This window comes from Schistocerca americana, chromosome 8, assembly GCF_021461395.2.
Source record: "Schistocerca americana isolate TAMUIC-IGC-003095 chromosome 8, iqSchAmer2.1, whole genome shotgun sequence".
NCBI classification, from domain to species: domain Eukaryota; kingdom Metazoa; phylum Arthropoda; class Insecta; order Orthoptera; family Acrididae; genus Schistocerca; species Schistocerca americana.
In genome coordinates, this window is record NC_060126.1 from 312,339,954 (window position 1) to 312,361,270 (window position 21,317).

Below are 21,317 nucleotides of genomic sequence, written 5' to 3' on the forward strand. Positions count from 1 at the left end.
CAAAAATATTTGTAATTACAAAGGAGACGACTTACCTTACTCGTCGTCGGTTTTATCGTCATGTGAAAGGTCATTACGCTGGTCTGGATGGATGATTTGGAAGAGTCGAACCATCTATTCTTCCTAATACTCATTCGTTTTCCGCACTGTCAACAATGAAATTGTAACGGTATTTCAGCATCGAAACTGTTCTTACGAAGTTTAACACACCTCTCACTACCACAGTCTATGCATCACTCCTTTCGTCGTCCGGTAAAACTCCATATTTGCGACAAAAAGTCGAACAATTTTCTATGGGGGATAAGCATGGAATTAGATTTTTCCATGTCAGGGAATCCGCCGACGAAACGTCAAGAACACCAGACATCCCACACAATACCGATATAAATCGTCTGGGTTTCCCTGGCAACTCACAAATAATTCGCGGAGGAATGTAATTTAGAGCAACCAAGGGAACGACGGAAAACAGATAAAAATGACGATCACAAATAATTGATCATTAACGCTTGCCACCAGAGTCGCATGATCGATTTACGATCGCACGTTCGATATGTATCATTTGGCACCGCGACTTCAATAAGCAATCATTCTTGGAAATTACCGAAAATCGACTTATTAGATTATTGAAAGAGGCTAACATAAAAAAAACTGTACTGTGAAACTCTAATTCCTTAACAATTACAACCATATTTACTGAAACCACTTCTTATTAAAAAATGTTACTCTGCCATATAATATGTTACTGAAATGACAAAGGAGTTTTAGAATTATAACTCTGAGCGCAAGCCATGTGAGCAGGTAATTTTGTTTAATCACGTTGGTACAATCAAACTAACTGACGTAACGAATGAAGAGAAAATTGCTATGTGTTTGTCTTTCTCAAACTCATGATAAATTACGCGAAAAAGCAACGCGGCAACGTTACCTGAAAATATTCACACTTCTCAAATCAGTCATCACCAAATCATATTTCCAAAAAGCAACTACCCACGCAGTTGCAGCTCTGTGCTCTGCTAGCTATTTCCAGACCACTCAGCAGCATATCCAAGACCCGACAACCAAAGTTCACATTTATTGTACTCAGAACCTCTGCGACGTAGCATATTGACTGTTGAGGAATTCTGTTCGATAAATATCCAGTGTACAAATACGATGTATGACACATCGAACGAAAAGAGGGGCTGACATCACTTTAATTGAATACCAAAAAATACGGTAATAACCTTACAACTTCACTCTACATACACTGTGGGTTGAACATCTCATTCGCACGTCCGTGCACTCGACGCCTTGTATCATTTGAAAAGAGGCAAAATTGTAACTCACCGGACTACAATACACGCCTCCAGTCGGCTAGTGCCCAGTTTCTGCATTAATTTGCCCACTGAAGTACCGCAGCTCTAAATCCCGCTATCAGCTATGGCCTTTTGCGAAGTATTCGACGCCAAATGTCTATTTAATGCTGTTCGCTTCTCATTGTTCGCTCGTAAACTGGTTGAGGTGGTCCTGCATTCACTAACAGCAGAACTTCCTGTTCTGTTTGAACCGATCGTCACTGATAAGACGTGGCATGCGCCTCCGGCCCCTATTAGGATGTTTTTACGGCCACTGTTCATACGCCTTGTTAGACTGCTGGAATACTACATATTGTTTGTAGACACATTGGACAATGGGCTCTGAGGCACCAACAAATCGCACAACTTTACCCACGATGTGATCGTGGGCTCGTCCAAACACGATAGCTCAGTTCTGCCATTCTATTACACCTCGGCGTCGGCACATCTTATTCCGATGATTGTATAAGCTGACTGGCTCCTACAAAAGCCTTCACTTTCGTGAGTCCCATCAACGGCGGAGGTTCACAAAACCGCCTGTTGCCATTTGCAGCTCTTTGGAGGGGATTACTAACAGACACAAAAACAAAAGAAGTGACGCACCACGAAGAAATTAATCGAATGGGACGGAAATCAGTAGATCTGATTCATATGTACAGACAAACATATGATTACAATTTCAGAAAATTTGGACGATTTATTTAAGATAAAGAGCTTCACAGACTGAGCAAGTCAGTAACCCGTTGGTCCACCTCTGACCCTTATGCAAGCAGTTATTCGGAGCGACATTATTTTACAGAGTTGCTGGATGTCATCCTGAGGGGTATCGTGCCAAATTCTGTCCAATTGGCGTGTTTTATCGTCAAAATCCCGAGCTGGTTGATGTTCGAAACGTTTTCAATTGGAGAAAGATCCAGTTATTTTGCTGGCCAAGGTAGGGTTTGCAAGCACGAAAACAAGCAGAAGAAACTCTCGCCATGTGCGGGCGGGCATTATCTTGCTGAAACGTGAGCCCAGGATGACTGGCACTAAGAGTAACAAAACGGGTCGTAGAACATCGCTGACGTACCGCTATGCTGTACTGGTGCCGCAGATGACAACCAAAGGGCTCCTGCTATGAAACCAAATGGCACCATCGACTGTCACTCCTGGGTGTTGGGCCATAAGGCGGGCGACAATCAGGTTGATGCCTCTCCGAAGTCGGAGCGTCTCCAGGGACATCTTCTGTGTGGTATCGCACTGACTGTAGTATAACTGTCTTCAGTGATGAGTCCAGCTTCGAAATAAGTTCCGATGACCAGCTAAGAACTGTCCAGAGACGCCCAGGATAGTGGTCGGATATCAAACTGACTGTCGCCAGGGTTCAAATGGTTCAAACGGCTCCGAGCACTATAGGACTTAACATCTGAGGTAATCAGTCCCCTAGAACTTAGAGCTACTTAAACCTAACTAACCTAAGGACATCACACACAACCATGTCCGAGACAGGATTCGAACCTGCGACCGTAGCAGTCGCGGGGTTCCGGACTGAATGCCTAGAACCGCTCGGCCACCGCTGCCGGCTGTCGCCAGGGATTTATGGTCTAGGGTGCCATTTCATTTCTTAGCAGCATCCGATTGATCGTCACAGATGGATCAACGCGTCATTGCTTAATTTGTGAAGCTTTTTCTACTGGAGTTGTAATCATTTGGTTGTTTCTAAATTCACAGCACATCCAACGATTTCTGCCTCAATCGGACAACTCCTTCGTGGTGCGTTTTTCTTCTTCTTCCTTCGTTTGAAAGTGTATTTGGAGCAAGACTCAAATGGTACACCGTACTACTGAGCTGCAGAAACGAATGTGAATTACTCTGAAAATATAGTGACGAAAGGCAAATACGACTGTTTCTCGTACGTTACCAGCCACGTGTTGTGCAAAATGATGGTTTCTAAGCATCTGTGGCAGGATGAAATATTTACCAGACTGCTACTCGAACTTCAACGCTTGTCTTCCACCAGCGCCCTGCGTTGCTTGGATTTCGAAAAATCGCCGGCCGGTGTGGCCGTGCGGTTAAAGGCGCTTCAGTCTGGAACCGCGTGACCGCTACGGTCGCAGGTTCGAATCCTGCCTAGGGCATGGATGTGTGTGTTGTCTTTAGGTTTAATTAGTTCTAAGTTCTAGGCGACTGATGACCTCAGAAGTTGAGTCGCATAGTGCTCAGAGCCATTTGAACCATTTCGAAAAATCCACTCTGCTTTCAATACGGAAGTATCTGTACACAGGAATACAATACCGAGCAATATTCGCTTATTAGGATCTGAAACCCCATTTATCACTGAGAAAACATTAATTCCAGTCCGCAGTTGAATGTTTGATGTTGACTTCGGTAGACAGGGTAGCACGTTCATTCATGATTACTGCAGCCATAGCTACAGTACGATCTTCGCTTGAAGGGAGAATTACTATTGCGCTATACTTTTCAGCTTGATAGACCGTCTCTACGTTGGCTCACTGATATTCGGCCGTTCTGGATAGATATTTCTTTGACAGAATATGAGATCCAGGTGTCCCTACCCGCACCGTCTCTTGTACTGGACTGGATATGTAGTATCGATAGCAACGATGCCACGGCGTAGGTGCAAGTTCATAGGTTGACATTACGACACCGACACCGACGACAGCGCCCTCTAGCAGGCGCTGTTCAGGTCTACGAGCGCCGCTGCAGATTCAGCCCATATCATCAAGAGCAGACGGCCTGGAAACATCGGTACAACCTCAGAGGGTGTTGGCTTGCTATGGAGACTGTGCACTACTTACGACGGGTCTAAGGCTTTGCTCATCATGGCAAAGTTAAGTAACCATTTATTAACTTGTTTTTGCCTATAGTAAACATCTATAATTCACACTGGAGTACCGAGAGATTTTCACCTTTTCCTGCTCCTACTCGCTTTCGTCATTCGGCCAACCTTTCAGTTTTCAGGAGCACACCCACGCGCCACCTTCCAGGCGGGATACAAAAGGATATTTTTCTGAAATCTTTTAGTTTAAAGACGAGGGAATTGTGGAAATCGTGAACCACTCCAGTTCTCACATCCATGTCTGTTTCAGCTTGGAACAACTAAATATCTCAAAAATTCGCAAGGTACGAAAAAAATGTTCGAGATAAGAAGTAATTATTTTCAATGGGGACATCTGTCTGGGCCAAAACTGGTCACCCCTAATCTCTCTGCCCCATGGGGGTCAACTTCTTATTCTAAACGAAAATCCAACTTTTTATGACAGATCGGATTATAAACCGAAAAATACTTATGGTTTATCCGAACCAATGTAATCGACAAAATTCAAATTTTCCGATTTTTGTAATTAGGAACCGACTCATTTGATTGTGGATTGCATTTTCGATAAAAATGTATCCTTTTTTTGTTCTAAAATGTAGATATTATTGTTAAAAATATAATTTAGTTTTGCAAGTTTGAATGCATAATAAAACATTCACGTTTAGAGATTAAAAGTGTGGCAAATAAGCTACCTTTCACTTTACGTAGCTTTATGTTGTTCTGGGTTGAGTTCTGTCAGCCCCTCAGCATCAGGATGCAGTCTCACACCATCAGGATGCTTGTTGTTGGCGAGTTCCCATGAATCTCAACATCAGGGTGGCTGATTTCCGTGTGTTCTTCCATCCAAACGCGGTAACTCTCGCGCCGCCTACTGGCTATCACTGGTTGGATCAAAGTCCTCTAATCTGAACTTAAGCATTTCCTCTACGTAATGATAATTCTGACTGTGTCCAGTAATGAACTGTTATTCCTCTGCTGGGAAATATACTGAGCCGGCCGCTGTGACCGAGCGGTTCTAGGCGCTACAGTCTGAAAGCGCGCGACCGCTACGGTCGCAGGTTCGAATCCTGCCTCGGGCATGGATGTGTGTGATGTCCTTAGGTTAGTTAGGTTTAAGTACTTATAAGTTCTAGGGGACTGATGACCTCAGATGTTTAGTCCCATAGTGCTCAGAGCCATTTGAACCATTTGAAATTAACTGAGCTTTGGTCGAGTGTGCTTTGTCGTCATGATTGTAAAGATCAGTAGAATTCGCACTGGAAACGACGAACTAGATTTCGGCCGTCTGACGCACTGCGGAAGAACGACGTTTCTCATTGAATATTAGTGATTCAGAGTAACATTGTTTTTCCTATTTCCTTTGAATACGACGAACTCTACGGAAAGTAGCAACTCTGGCCGTGGTTCTCACTTGACAGATTCATGCACACCCTTAAGCTGTGCCGGCTCAGATACTGTCGTTCTCACGTCCTCGCCTTTGCAACACACACAGACGGGGCTCACTTTCGCCGTCCGTCGCGTGTGACTCACGCCAACACGGAATACCCGCCTAAGGTTACGGAAACAGGATTCAGCAGTTCGAATACCACAACTTTCACACTGCACGCAACCAATCCATCTGCCGTTCTGCAACAGAATGTTGGCGCTCCTTTTCATAGTACCTCAGGTAAGCAGGTAACCTTCTTTTTAGTTCGAATAGCGCACTTATCGGAATCACAAATAGGGTGCAACAGATTGTGAGGTGAGGATGTCTGTTCAGCTTCTCAGATTACCGTGATTGCAATAAAGAATGACTTCTTTCCAGCTACTTTCTCTGCCTGACGCATTGCATGATGAGGTAACGCTAAATTTATCATCTCAAGATGGAGATTTCTTCAGCATCCTTTTTACACAGTAAATTCTGTTCAAGTAAATACATCTCTCGCACTCAGTTTAGTCTACGGTTAAAATCTGTAACAGCAGGTACAGTGTTGCAAGTGTAAGCGAAGTCAAGACTTCAATAGTTTCGAAAGAGAAATCTCCACAATAACAGAATCATTAGAAAATTAAGGGAATTCATTGAGATATTGGATTTCACGCTGAAAATATTTTGGGGGATTGCACCAGCAGGAATGGTAAGAATGTGAAGGCGACAGTTGCGAACAAGACACAGTCCGACAGTGGCTGTTCTAGTAAGACAGTTGGGAATTTATTTCGTTGTTTTGAAAGAAGGAAACCGTGTCTCAATGATACCGTGAGATCTTAACTTCCTGTGATAACAGCAGAGGTGAAACCTTATTGCTGTGCACAAACAAGAGCAGACGAACACTGTAGTGTCAAGTACTATAGCAGTGTCCGATTGTGTACGGTATTCGCTGACAGTCGAAAAAACATAATAACTACGTCATAGACGACTATGCTTACCTATAGTAAATACAACTATTGAATAGAGTTTAGAATGAAGAAATCAGGAAGTAGACATGTTTGTGGGTTTCTAGTTAGGTTACTCGTTTTAGGGAAATTTCCCTAAGTCATCAAGCGTTCATTACACAGAAGAAACCGATCAGAATTTTGTGTTGTTATTTTGACTGAAGACCACAGTAATAACAGCGACAAGAACAGCAACAACGGGCGCTGATAACCTCGACGTTGAGTGCCCGTAAACTCCAAACACGCACGCACACGCGCGCACGCACACACACACACACACACACACACACACACACACACACACACACACACAAAATAGCAACGATTATGACAGACGTAATTGCACTAGTGTCAAAAAATTGACGAAGAGGAGAAAATGGAATGGTATAAGGTGAGCAGTTACTACTATCAAAATTTCCCTTCAAACGAACTGTGATTTCTTAATGGAGGGTGTAAGAGGTCCATGATAAAGGAATTTGTTGCTAGTGCACTCGAGCAGATGCAGTTTCGATGGATCGCTCACGCGCTGCCTGCGATATGTAACCTATGAGAGAATCTCAGACCACAGAGCAGTGTTGTCAGCATTAGGAACTGTGTGACAGTTGGAGTAAGTAGTTGCTTGCAGTCTGGTGTATCGTGCTGGCTGGGCCGGTCGTGGGGAGCGATGGCGGAGCCTGAGCGATATAATATAAGGTAAAAGCAGCCTCGCGCATATGTACTATTTTTATGTCAAGCCCCATGTAAATGTTTTTAAAAAATCTCTTAATAGTAATCTTTCTTATAAAAAACTAACTTTTGATAATCATTCATCTCAATGTAAAGAACTTACTAATTACTCCAATCCATGGTCATCCAGATTATTGTAAAGAAAAATCAGTTGTTTCTTTTTATACATGACAAATCTATCGGCCAGCATTGCACAAGGCTGTGCCAGTAAAATTTATTATAGGAGCAGATATATACGCGTTATCCGGCGACTTCATTGAGGTAAGAATTTTCAATTTATTCAGAATGATCTTTCAGGGCCATGACACAGCACTGCTGACGTCCAAAATTTACCACTTTAAATTCACAGTCAATTATTGAAAGGTTATCTATGAGTCACATTTATTAATTTGGAGGTTAGTCTCAGTGAATTATATATTATATTTTTTAATGTTGGGAGGTTATTATAAATATTATTTTTAATCAGTGGAGAGGTTACACTAAATGTGAATGATATATTTGTTATATTTTATTGTTGGGAGGTTTCAAGGGGAATACTACACTGCCCAGTCACATTAATGTGAACACCTCTCAAAAGCCGGAATAATCAGCTTGCACACCACGGACCACTGCGAGACGTGCAGGAAGAGACCAGTGATGTTCTGGAAGGTACCGGTAGGGGTGTGGAGCCACGTCCGCTCCAGCGCCGTGGCCAGCAGCGCTAGGTTTCTCGGTTGTGGATCCATGGCGCGAACAGCTCGATCGGGTTGGTCCCACAGATTCTCGATTTTGTGTAACTCCTGCGAGTTTACGGACCAGGGGAGTACGCTAAACTTATCCTGTTGCGCTTCGAGCCATTATCCTACCGAGCAAAAACGAACTGCATGTAGTGGTGGACGTAATCCGCAAGGATAGATGCATCCTTGTTTTGACCCACTGCCCCATCCAGACTGACGAGATCATCCAGGGAAGGCCACGAAAACATACCCCAGACGGTAACACACTCCGCCGGCCTTTCAGACGTTTCAAGCCGTACAGCCAATGACCATCTGTCTGATGGAGCATAAAAAGTGATCCATCTGAAAGGGCCATCTGTTGCCACCCAGTGGACATCCAGTTGCGTTATTGGCGACAAATTCTAGCCTTCGTCGCCGAAGAACAGCAGTGAGCATGGATGCAGGTTCAAATGGTTCAAATGGCTCTGAGCACTATGGGACTTAACTTCTGAGTTCATCAGTCCCCTAGAACTTAGAACTACTTAAACCTAACTAACCTAAGGACATCATACACATCCATGCCCAAGGCAGGGTTCGAACCTGCAACCGTAGTGGTCGCACGGTTCCAGACTGTAGCGCCCAGAACTGCTCGGCCACTCCGGCCGGCCATTGATGCATGAGACAGATGCCTGTTGCGGAGGTCTATAGGCAGCCGCGTTCGCTGAATGGTCGTTAAGCAGGAACTGTTGGTAGCCCCTTGGTTCATCTGGGCGGTCCGCTGCTCAACAGTTGCCCATTTGTTCGACAGTACACATCTCCACGGTCGTCGTTCACCCCTGACATCTCAGAGTATCCTGATACAATAGCTTCATATTTAGCAATCATATACAACCACTCGCTCACGGAAAGATCCGTACCTATAGACTGGAAAATTGCTCAAGTCACACCAATAAGCAAAAATGGAAGTAGGAGTAATCCGCTGAATTACAGGCCTATATCACTAACATCGATTTGCAGTAGGGTTTTGGAACATCTACTGTATACGAACATTGTTAACCCCCGACATCTCAGAGTAAGCTGATACAAAAGCTCCATATTTAGCAATTATATACAACCACTCGCTCACAGAAAGATCCGTACCTATAGACTGGAAAATCGCTCAAGTCACACCAATACCCAAAAAGGGAAGTAAGAGTAATACGCTGAATTACAGGCCTATATCACTAACGTCGATTTGCAGTAGGGTTTTGGAACATATACTGTATCCGAACATTATGAAGTACCTCGAAGAAAACGATTTATTGACACATAGTCAGCACGGATTCAGAAAATATCATTCTTGTGAAACACAACTAGCTCTTTATACTCATGAAGTAATGAGTGCTATCGACAGGGTATTTCAAATTGAGTCCATATTTTTAGATTTCCAGAATGCTTTCGACACCGTTCCTCACAAGCGTCTTCTAACCAAACTGCGTGCCTACAATGTATCGCCTCAATTGTGCGACAAGACTCGTGATTTCCTGTCAGAAACGTCACAGTTCGTAGTAATTGACAGAAAGTCGCTGAGTTAAACAGAAGTAATAAGGAAGTGTTATAGGCCCTCTATTGTTCCTGATCTGTATCAACGACATTGGAGACAATCTGAGTAGACGTCTTAGATTGTTTGCAGATGATGCTGTCATTTATCGTCTTGTAAAGTCATGAGATGATCAAAACGAATTGCAAAATGATTTGCGCCACAAAAGTGATCTTTTTGTTGTTGTCGGTGCTTTGGCGACGTTTGTGATACGCAAGAAATTTTCGTCATGGACCAGCACAATTTTCCACCAGGGGCAACCACTTCTCAACAGAACTGATATTAGTTCATAGGCGACCTAAACACGGCTTGATTTGTCGGACCCTATAACGGAGACGTTACAATTACTATCAGACACAATATGGAATAGACTGTGCACACACTGCGGTTAATGGAGCCAATATCATTTGACGGGGAAACTGTTAACATTTTCTTATTTCACTATACAATGGGAAGTCAAATGAAAGCGAGAGAGATGGTAAAAAAGAAAGGAAACTGTTTATTATTTCAGAAGTAATCGACATAAATGTTGATACATCTGTTCCATTGTGAGAAGAGACGTAATGTCTTCATGGAACAATTTTCACCGTTGCCTACAGAACCGTGATAGTACCCAGACGTGCAGTTCGTCGTCCGAAGCAAATCGATAGCCACGACTGTGGGCACCAAAAATATGGAAATCTCATGGGGAGCGATCTGGACTGTATGAAGAATGGGTTAGGGCTCCCCAGCGAAACAACCTTGGCAACATGTGAGTGGGGATTATCCTGCAGCAGAATGATGCCATTCCTCAACATTCCTGGGCGCTTGGACTTGATGACGTGCTTCAGCTTCTGCTGAGCGTCCACGTGGACCCGTGTTGGCGGACGTTGTTCACGGCCGGCGTCATTCTGTTGCACGATAATTTCCGCCTACGTGTTGCCAACGTCATTTCGGCTACACCACAGCAGTCTCGCTGGGAAGCCCTTACACATCCTCCACACAGTCCCGATGTCTCCCCAGGTATTTTTGGCGCCCTGAAGAAAGATATTAGTGGCCGTCGATTTGTCTCGGACGAAGAGGTGCATACCTGGGCACAATCATGGTTCCGTAGCCAACCGCAGACATTTTACCATGAAGGCATTGACTGTCTTGCCTCAGAGTGGGATAAAGGTATTAACAGTTATGACGATTACTTTTGAAGTAATAAACGGCTTACTTGTTTATTCCCTGTCTGTCTCGTTTCAATTTGAATGCCCCTTATAGGTGCATTGTGTCTTCGTCTTCTACATCTACATACATACTCCGCAATCCGCCATCGGTGCGTGGCGGAGGGTACCTCCTACCACAACTAGCATCTTCTCTCCCTGTTCCACTCCCAAACAGAACGAAGGAAAAATGACTGCCTATATGCCCCTGTACGAGCCCTAATCTCTCTTATCTTATCTTTGTGGTCTTTCCGCGAAATATAAGTTGGCGTCAGTAAAATTGTACTGCAGTCTGCCTCAAATGCTGGTTCTCTAAGTTTCCTCAGTAGCGATTCACGAAAAGAACGCCTCCTTTCCTTCAGAGACTCCCATCCGAGTTCCTGAAGCAGTTCCGTAACACTCGCGTGATGATCAAACCTAACAGTAACATATCTAGCAGCCGGCCTCTGAATTGCTTCTATGTCCTCCCTCAATCCGACCTGATAGGGATCCCAAACGCTCGAGCAGTACTCAAGAATAGGCCGTATTAGTGTTTTATAAGCGGTCTCCTTTACAGATGAATCACATCTTCCCAAAATTCTACCGAAGACGACTATCTGCCTTCCCCACAACTGCCATTACATGTTTGTCCCACTTCATATCGCTCTGCAATGTTACGCCCAAATATTTAATCGACGTGACTGGGTCAAGCGCTACACTACTAATGGAGTATTCAAACATTACGGGATTCTTTTTCCTATTCATCAGCATTAATTTACATTTATCTATATTTAGAGTTAGCTGCCATTCTTTGCACCAATCACAAATTCTGTCCAAGTAATCTTGTATCCTCCTACAGTCACTCAACGACGACACCTTCCCGTACACCACAGCATCATCAGCAAAAAGCCGCACATTGCTATCCACCCTATCCAAAAGATCATTTGTGTAGATAGAAAACAATAGCGGACCTACCACACTTCCCTGGGGCACTCCAGATGATACCCTCTCCTCCGATGAACACTCACCATCGAGTACAACGTACTGGGTTCTATTACTTAAGAAGCCTTCGAGCCACTCACATATTTGGGAACCAATGCCATATGCTCGTACCTTAGTTAGGAGTCTGCAGTGGGGCATCGAGTCAAACGCTTTCCGGAAGTCAAGGAATATGGCATCCGTCTGATATCCTTCATCAATGGTTCGCAAGATATCATGTGAAAAAAAGGCGAGTTGTGTTTCGCAGGAGCGATGCTTTCTAAAGCCGTGCTGATGCATGGACAGCAACTTCTCTGTCTCAAGGAAATTCATTATATTCGAACTGAGAATATGTTCGAGAATCCTGCAACAAATCGATGTTAAGGATATTGATCTGTAATTTTGAGGATCCGTCCTTCTACCCTTCTTATATACAGGCGTCACCTGCACTTTTCTCCAGTCGCTCGGGACTTTACGTTGGGTAAGAGATTCGCGATAAATACAAGCTAAGTAAGGAGCCAATGCAGTAGAGTACTCTCTGTAAAACCGAATTGGAATTCCATCAGGACCTGTGCATAAACTGAAGCAAACTATAAAAAAACTTAAGATTTTCAGTAGTTGCATTAGTGATGATGTAATATCATCTTCAGGTTTACTTAATAGCACCGAAACTGCCACAAATTAATAACCATGTTCATTTTTCTCGGCACAGAGGTATGAACAAATTTCGGATTCTTCTGCTAATTTTCACCCAGATATTCCTGCTTTGAAGTCATACCCTGACATTTAGGAATTTCGTCAGGTGACATGCATTTTAATCTGTGAATCTGTCATGTGAGTAGGATTAATAAATCTATGGAAAATTCTAAACGTTATTTGTAATCTTTGTCTGGCATCCACGACGACTTAAGGAAAATTTTGAATGCCCAACATTTCGAGGAATTATTATTAATGCTCTTTTTAGTATTATTGGAATCATGGAAAACAATTTGGATAGTCATCTACATAAATATCCGAAAGCCACCTAAAGGCGTCTGGCGGAAGTACTATACCAATATTACGTCCCTCTTTCCTGTTTCAATCGCGAATGGTAAGCCGGAAGAACGATAGTAAGCCTCTGTGTGAGATCGAATCTCTCTCATTTTACCTTGATGGTCTCATTGGGAGATACACGTCCATAAGCCCCAACACACACACACACACACACACACACACAGACACACACACACACACTCGGACAAAAGATACGACACGCCACGAAGGAATTATCTGAAAGGGATGTAAATCGGTGGAAATGATATATATTTACAGGCAAACAAATGACCACAATTTCAGAAAATTGGCTGATTTATTCAAGAGAAAAAGTTTCATAAATTGAGCAAGTCAATAACGCCTTGGTCCGCCTCTGGCCTTTACGCAAGCACTTATTTGGTTTGGCATTGATTCATACAATTGTTCGATGTCCTCCTGAGGGAAATCGTGCAAAATTCTGTGCGACTGGTGAGTTAGATCAAAAAAATCCCGTGAAGGCTGGAGATCCTTGCCCATAACGTTCCAAAAGTACTCCATTGAGAAAAGAGCTTGCGACCTTGCTGGCCAATGTACGGTTTGGCAAGCACGAAGAAAAGCAATAGAAATCTCTCCGTGTGCGGGTGGGCATTACCTTGCTGAAATGTAAGCTCAGGTTGGTTTGCCATGAAGAGCAACAAAACGTGATGTAAAACGTCGTCGACGTACCGCTGAGCTGTAAGGGCGCCGCGGATGACAACCAAAGGGTCATCCTATGAAAAGAAATGGCGCCCCACACCATCACTCCTGACTGTCAGGCCGTATAGTGGGGGGACAGTCAGGTTGGTACCCCACCGCTGTCTGGTGCGTCTCGAAACACGTCTTCGCCCTGGAATTTCATTGACTGGAGGAGAATTGAGTTGAGTGATGAGCCCCACTGTGGACTGAGCCTCAATGACTAGCGAAGAGACGTTTGGGGATGCCCCAGACAGTGGTGGGGTGTCAACCTAACTGTCGCCGCCATACTGCCCGACAACCAGGAGTTATGGTCCAGGGTGCCATTTCTTTTTATGGTAGTACTTGGTTGTCATCCGCGGCACCCATACATCGTCGATGTTCTACACCCCGTTTTGTTGCCCTTCATGGCAACCCATCCTAGGCTTAAATTTCAGCAACGTAATGCCCACCCACACACAGAGAGAGTTTCTACAGCTTGTCTTCATGCTTGCCAAATCCTACTTTGGCCAACAAGATCATCGTATCTCACCCCAACTGAGAAAGTTTGGAGCATTATGGGCAGGGCCCTCCAGCCATCTCAGGATTTTGACGATCTAACGCGCCAATTGGGCAAAATGTGGCATGCTATCCCTCAGGAGGACATCCAACAACTCTGTCAATCTATGCCAAGCCGAATAACTGATTGAATAGGGGTCAGAGGGCCAACGACCTTGCCGCAGTGGTAACACCGGTTCCCGTCAGATCACCAAAGTTAAGCGCTGTCGGGCTGGGCTAGCACTTGGATGGGCGACCATCCGGTCTGCCGAGCGCTGTTGGCAAGAAGGGTGCACTCAGTCCCTGTGGGGCAAACTGAGGAGCTACTTGTTGAGAAGTAGCGGCTCCGGTCTCGTAAACTGACATACGGCCGGGAGTGCGGTGTGCTGACCACATGCCCCTCCATATCCGCATCCAGTGACGCCTGTGCGCTGAGGATGACACGGCGGCCGGTCGGTACCGTTGAGCCTTCATGGCCTGTTCGGGAGCGGTTTAGTTTTAGTTTATAGGGGTCAGTGGTGGACCAGTGTATTATTGACATGCAAAATGTGTGAAGTTCTTTCTTTGGAATAAATCAGCCATTTTTTCTAAAATTGTAATCATTTCTTTGTCTGTATATGTACACCACATTTTCCGATTTCCGTCCCATTCGGACAATTCCTTCGTTTTCTTCGTTTTGGCCTTAGAGTGTTTATTCAGGATGAAACAATACAGTGGTTGGATCTCCTAGGAACCGCGCTGTTCTTCTTCGGATATTGTCTGTTTCCCCTATCAACCCTTTAGTTACTCATCCCAACAGCTGAGTAGTATTCAAGTATAACAACCAATTGTGATGTCTGTACTATGAGCAGCCAGTAGTGTTATCCTGCTTCCCAACTCTCTTCGACACTTTTCTGAGTTGCAGAGATTACAAATATGCTGATCGACAGACAAAAGTGACAGGAGTTTGGTCTATCGGCTAATTTGAGAGGTCCGGCCGTCCAACCATCTGATAATGGAACCCCATTATTTAGTCAGGCCATTAGCTCACACAACAGAAAATTGGAACCGACGTCTCGTACCTGATGTCGGGTTAAACAAACTATGTAGCCTGTATGGTCCTAAACCGCACTAGAAAATCGACAATGTCAGCAAGGGAATTGTTTACGTAGTTTGCAGTTGCCACAGGAATTGCGTGTCTCCCACAAAGGTATAGCGAAGGTTCGGAACAATTCCTCTGTTTCTCTGACTTTGATAGACTGTGTCTCAATTCCGGACTGCAGATACGGTTTCAACGTAAGTGGGAAACATCGCGATTGGACTACGAATGATTTGAAAAATGTGCTCTTCAGAGATATAGCTAGCCTAGGTTTCCAGTATAAATCTCGTCTCATGTCCACCTAGACGAAACCTGGTAGGCGCTACAATAAAAGGAATTTAAAGGGAAGCATCAATGTGGTGAAGGTTGGGACGTTATGTGGGGAGGTAAAATCTAGAACGGGATTATAGAGCTTCATACCTTTGTTGCTGGTCAAAGAAATACTGTTAACGCCCAGAGATAGAGGAATGAGGTACTGTAAACGTATGTGACACCTCTCTGCTTTACATCCAATGCAGACTTCGGCTTCGTGGACGGTAACGCCCGTCAGCATCGAGCTACTGTGGCAGAAAAATTTGTCAGTGTGGAGTAATCCGTACCTTTGATGTATCAGTGAGATCTCCGGATCTGAATCCTACAGAACCTGCCTGGGATGAGTTGGAGAGACGTACTGTAGCCTGTGAACCGTCGCTAAAGACTCTTCCATTTCTCCGTAGAGCTCTTTTCCACTAATGGACTCGGCTGCCAACACAGTTCATTCTACGTCACAGTTAAAAAGCACCTCGTGTAACTGTATTGTTTTTATGTGTGATAATTTGTTTGTATTTTTAACAAACCTGTGTGGAATGCGCTACATACTATTCACTATAATGTCAACATGACTCGTGTAATACAGATGCAGTGGAACAGGACATATAAGAGTAAGAGTTTTAAAAATCAGATGACTGTCTGAACTATTAAAATAAGTCATCTAATATAAATAGTATCGAACGCGATCTTGACTATTTGAAGTTTGTTCAGAGGAAATACAGATGACGCCTCTCAATCTTTAATTATGAAAAATTTCAGTCACTTTGTTATTGCAAGTTCTGGGTGCTAATGTATGCTAAATGTGATACTGCCTTAGGTTCTTCAATCCATCTGACATTCAGCACAGTAAACATGTTTTCGTTTCTTGAACGTACTTAACTTTTCACAGTATTTTTTCTTCTCAAATGAAGCATTTGATACAATTTCTATTTTTAGTGGAATTTCCAACATAATATGAAATCTGATCCATCTGAAAAAGTATTCAAATTCAAAAATAATCATGTTTGTTTAAAAATATGAAGTCGAGCGGTTCTAGGCGCTTCAGTCCGGAACCAAGCGGCTGCTACGGTCGCAAGTTCGAATCCTGCCTCGGACATGGATGTGTGGCTCTGAGCACTATGGGACTTAACATCGATGGTCATCAGTCCCCTAGAACTTAGAACTACTGAAACCTAACTAACCTAAGGACAGCACACAACACCCAGCCATCACGAGGCAGAGAAAATCCCTGACCCCGCCGGGAATCGAACCCGGGAACCCGGGCGTGGGAAGCGAGAACGCTACCGCACGACCACGAGATGCGGGCATGGATGTGTGTGATGTCCTTAGGTTAGTTAGGTTTAAGTAGTTCTAAGTCTAGGGGATTGATGACCTCAGATGTTAAGTCCCATAGTGCTTAGAGCCATTTGAACCATTTTGTGAAAAATATGAATTTAAAGACACGAGAACATAGTTTGATTCTTGACGATTGTTAATATCCTCGATTGACCTCGGGGAAAATAACAGTAACTAGTTTAAAGAAACGAGTACTCTTATTTTTTTGTGATGTTAACCGAGACGATAGATACGTCAAATATACACTATCAGCCGAATAAGAAACACACCTGGAAAAAAATAATCACCCCTAAGAGGCATCACGTTAATAAACTATAACACACACTCCTGCACGCAGAGCTACCAAATTGCGGGAATGCTGATTACTACAGGTCGGATGGTTAAGTTGAAGAGTGCAATAGGGTGTCTCAGCGTTCATCAAACCAGGAACGTATTCCCGCAGCCCTGTGAACACTGCTGTTGTAATCTTAGAAGATAAGAGTCTTCATAGCATTCTCATCATGAAGATGTAGAGGAGAGGTCAACCCTTGGTCACCGAAAATGTTCACAGCCTGGTTCACGACAACCTGAATGAGTGGGCCCAAGACACTAGATGTGAGGTACAGATACCGACAAATAAATGATTATAATTTCTAAAAAATTGAATGATTTATTCACGGAAAGAGATTCATAAATTGAGCAAGTCAGTAACTCGTTGATCCACTTCTGGACTTTATGTAAGCAATTATTCGAGTTTGCATTCATTGATAGAGTTGTTAGATGCTCTCCTGAGGGATATCGTGCCATATTCTGTCCAGCTGGCACGTTAGATTTCCAGAAGGCTTTTGATACTGTTCCTCACAAGTGACTATTAATCAAATTGCGTTCATATGGAGTATCGTCTCAGTTGTGGGACTGGATTCGTGATATCCCCTCAGAGAGGTCACAGTTCGTAGTGATAGACGGTAAATCATAGAGTAGAACAGAAGTGATATCTGGCGTTCCGCAAGGTAGTGTCATAGGCCCTCTGCTGTTCCTGATTTACATAAATGATCTAGCTAGGTGATAATCTGAGCAGCCCCCTTAGATTGTTTGCAGATGACGCTGAAATGCACAGTCTAGTAAAATCATCAGACGATCAGCTCCAATTACAAAATGATCTAGAGAGAATTTCTGTATGGTGCGAAAAGTGGCAATTGACACCAAACAAAGAAAAATGCGAGGTCATCCACATGGATACTAAAAGAAATCCGATAAATTTTGGGTATAAGATAAATCGCACAAATCTAAGAGCTGTCAGTTCGACTAAATACCTAGTAATTACAATTACGAGCAACTTAAATTGGAAAGACCACATAGATAATATTGTGGGGAAGGCGAAACAAAGACTGCGTTTTGTTGGAAGAACACTTAGAAGATGTGACGAACCCACTAAAGAGACAGCCTACATTACACTTGTCCGTCCTCTGCTGGATTACTGCTGCGCAGTATGGGATACTTACCAGGTAGGATTGACGGAGGTCATCGAAAAAGTGCAAAGAAGTGCAGCTCGTTTCGTGTTATCGCGCAACAGGGGTAAGAGTGTCAACGCGAGTTGGCGTGGCAGTCACTGAAGAGATCTATTTACGAAATTTCAATCACCAACTTTCTCTTCCGAATGCAAAAATATTTCGTTGACACCCACCTACGTAGGGAGAAATGATCATGATAATAAAATAAGGGAAATCAGAGCTCGAACGGAAAGATTTAGGTGTTCCTTTTTTCCCACGCGCCATTCGTGAGTGGAGTGGTAGAGAAGTAGTACGAAAATGGTTCGATGAACCCTCTGCCAGGCACTTAAGTTTGTATTGCAGAGTAACCATGTAGATGTAGATGTAGACTGCCAAACTCCCGAGCTAGTTGGATAGCCCTACCCCCAAGGGTCCAGACGTTCTCAACTGGGGAGCCCTTGCTGGCCAATGTAGGGTTTGGGATGCACGAAGACAAGAAGCAGAAGTTGTCCCCATGTGCGGGCGGCCACTATCTTGCTGAAATGTAAGCCCAGGGTGCCTTGCCATGAAGGCCAACAAAGCGGGGCATAGAATATCGTCGGCATAACGGGGTGCTGTAAGGGTTCTGCGGATGCAACCAAAGGGGTCCTGCTACGAAAAGAAATGGCTGACCATCACTCACGTCTGTCGGGCCTTGTGACGGGCGATAGTCAGGTTGGTACTCCATACCTGTCCGAGGCGTCTCCAGACACCTCTGAGCTGGTCGTCGGGGTTCAATTCGAAGCGGAGCTCATCACTGAAGACAATTCTACTCCATTGAATGAGATTCCAGGCCAAATTCCTGTGAGTGTATTTGAACCAGGCAGATTAACGCTGCAGGGCTAATGCTGATATCATTATGGCAACTGTTGAAAAATGAAGATATTAAAATAACGTTACAGTTTTTTCCACTCACGCTCTGTGCCATATTATTGCAGTCTGAGGAGAGCGGTGATTATTAGTATTACGCTTCAACTTTTTTCCCGATTGTACAAAAAAATGGTTCAAATGACTCTGAGCACTATGAGACTTAACATCTGTGGTCATCAGTCCCCTAGAACTTAGAACTACTCAAACCTAACTAACCTAAGGACATCACACACATCCATGCCCGAGGAAGGATTCGAACCTGCGACCGTAGCAGTCGCGCGGTTCCGGACTGAGCGTCTAGAACCGCAAGACCACCGCGGCCGGCCCCGATTGTACACTATGTGATCATATTAGGTGCATTGTGCTGTCACCTACTGCCAGGTACTCCATATCAGCGACCTCAGTATTCATTAGACATCGTGAGAGAGCAGAATGGGGCTCTCCGTGGACTACACGGACTTCGAACGCGATCAGGTGATTGGGTGTCACTTGTCTCATACGTCCGTACGAGGGTTCCACACATTGTAGTGCCAACAGTAAAATTCGAAGGCGTTGGTATTATAGTGTGGTAGTGCTTTTCACGGAGGGGGCTAGCACCCCTTGTTGTTTTGCGTGGCACAGCACAGACCTAGATTGATGTTTTAAGCACGTTCTTGCTTCCCACTGTTGAAGAGCAATTGTTTGATGGCGACTGCATCTGTCAATACAATCGAGCACCTGTTCATAATGCACGGCCTGTGGCGAAGTGATTACACTACAGTAACATCTCTGTAACGGACTGCCCTGCGCAGAGTCCTGGTCTGCAGCCTATAGAAGGCCTTCGGGATGTTTTGGAACGCCGACTTAGTGCAGGCCTCACCGACAGACATCGATACCTCTCCTCACTCCAGCACTCCGTGAAGAATGGGCTGCCATTCCACTAGAAATCTTCCAGCACCTGATTGAATGTATGCCTGCGAGAGTGGAAGCTGTCATCAAGGCTAAGGGTGGGGCAACACCATATTGAATTCCAGCAATACCGATGGAGGGCGGCACGAACTTGTAAGTCATTTTCAGCCAGGTGTCCGGATACTTTTGATCACATAGTGTACTTCGTGAGGCCGCGGGACTTTTCGACGTAATAACCCAGTGTCCTGTGAGCGATCCTTTTCTACCGATCGACTAACAAGGGGAGGCCGCCAATTGTGAAATTCAGATTCGATTCATACTGCGCACAATAAAAACTCATGGCCAGAGGTGTAATGTGGCAAAGCACCAAGATGCACTTCTCAGCCGTTGTCGAGAAAATCGACAGTTAAAAGAAACCGTTCCGGTGAAATACTCTCTACGATTTATAAATTCCTACAGCGTCGTGGCGCAGTGGTAAGCTCTCGGGTTCGTAATCCGAAGCTCGCCGGATCGAATCTCGCGGCATACAACCTTTATTTTTTAGTATTTGTTTTTGTAATTCATATATATATATATATATATATATATATATATATATATATATATGTCGTGGGGTCTCTAATTCGAACGTTTGACTTACACTATATGTATTCGTTTCGGAATATCGTTTCTACGTCTTCCGTTAACTACACGTGTAAACATTATGAAGATAATTAATAACATTTGTGAAATACAACTTTGTTTGCGGAAAACATAATCATGTTCGAAGTCGCCAGTTTTTCCACGACAAACGACTTTCAACAACTCATTATATGCATAATTGTTGCAACTGATTGCCGGGAATTATATTACAAAAAACAAATACTAAAAAAAAAATTACATGGCGCGAGATTCGATCCGGCGACCTTCGGATTACGAACCCGAGCGCTTACCGCTGCGCCACGACGCTGTAGGAAATGACAAATCGTAGAGAGTATTTCACCGCAACGGTTTCTTTTAACTGTCGATTTTCTCGACAACGGCTGAGAAGTGCATATTGGTGCTTTGCCACATTACACCTCTGGCCATGAGCTTTTATTATGCGCAGTATGAATCGAATCTGAATTTCACAATTGGCGGCCTCCCCTTGTAAGTAGCGTGGCATAACACTGGTACTAATTGGTCTGTCTGTCTCTCTCTCTATCTGATATCTTCTTTAAAAATATTGGGTCACTGCTGGTCATTTCTCTAACTATATCATTTTCGCTGGTCTTGAGAGGAATTCTGTTTATCCTTGGTGGGGTTATACGCTGTGTTGACAGCATGTGACAAGTTAAGAATGACTACCAAGTAAGAATTCGAACC

At 44.0% G+C, this 21,317-nt stretch overlaps 1 protein-coding gene and 1 pseudogene across 1 annotated transcript in view; one reads left to right on the plus strand and one right to left on the minus strand.

Moving 5' to 3' along the window:
- Positions 1-21,317, minus strand: part of LOC124545412 — a 133,867-nt gene that overhangs the window by 89,523 nt on the left and 23,027 nt on the right. The gene's annotated exons all lie outside the window — the stretch shown is intronic.
- On the plus strand, positions 14,152-14,269 carry LOC124546118 (annotated as a pseudogene).